Here is a 1002-nt window from a genome sequence, read left to right as displayed (position 1 = left end):
ATACTGGTCTTGTTGAAGGCAGCAAATACTGGGTTTAACAATTTTCCAACGTAAAAGTTTCCCTTTTGGCAATATGGTTCTTGAACCAAAGCTATAGAAGCTTTACCTTCTTGCAGAAGTCTGAATAGATTTATAGTTGCTGTACGTTTATGCTGGAGATTGATTTGTGCCACTCTAACCATTATCAATTAGAGTAATGAACACTCCATCTCCAGCACTTATCGTACAACAACTAGAAGGAACCAAATATATTGGCTTATAATCGCCTATAGCGAACCATGCAAGGATTTTTTTAAATGTTTTAATCATTTGAATCCCACGAGTTGAGAAGAAAGAAGTCGTCCACTGTGCCAGAGCTTCGCTTAACACAGTGAAGAAAAACCCCAAGACATTCCGTTCACGACTGCATTATTTAACCTCCTGCAGCCATTCAGTCATCGGCACGGAAATACACCTTGACTTAGGAGTTCCTATTTTTGTGGCACTACATGGCTATCTAGGCTGCTCAGAAAGGGGAGGTTGACATTGATGGTCAACTTCCATGGATGGCCGAGCAGCCAAAGAAAAAAGTTACTAGGGTGGTCCTGATTTAGATTGAAATCTAAAATCTAACTGTTTTAATTGAACTCAAAAACGATTTCATTGTACAATCAAGTTGCTGTAAATTTTATGCTGAGCAACTTTGCTGAATAAAGTACCTCTCTAGCTTTTCATTTGATTGAGTTACATAAATTTCCCCGAGTAAAAGTAGGGTGGCTCCTGATTAATCACTTTTTTTGTTCTAACTTTATTGTGAAACGTTTTAAAGGACGAAGTAAACACTTAAAAAAGTTCCGAAACTGGCCTCAAGTTTTTTTTTTTTTGTTAGATAGTCTCCTTTCCACCTCTGTTGCGAATGACTGTTTTGTGCTAAACGTACATAATTATTTTGATTTGACCTTTCGTCTTCGAATTACTAGTGCAGAGCTGCACATTTGAAAATAAAAACACAATCAATAAAAA

Source organism: Malaya genurostris, chromosome 2 (assembly GCF_030247185.1).
Source record: "Malaya genurostris strain Urasoe2022 chromosome 2, Malgen_1.1, whole genome shotgun sequence".
Taxonomy (NCBI): Eukaryota; Metazoa; Arthropoda; class Insecta; order Diptera; family Culicidae; genus Malaya; species Malaya genurostris.
Note: the sequence above shows the minus strand (reverse complement) of the source record.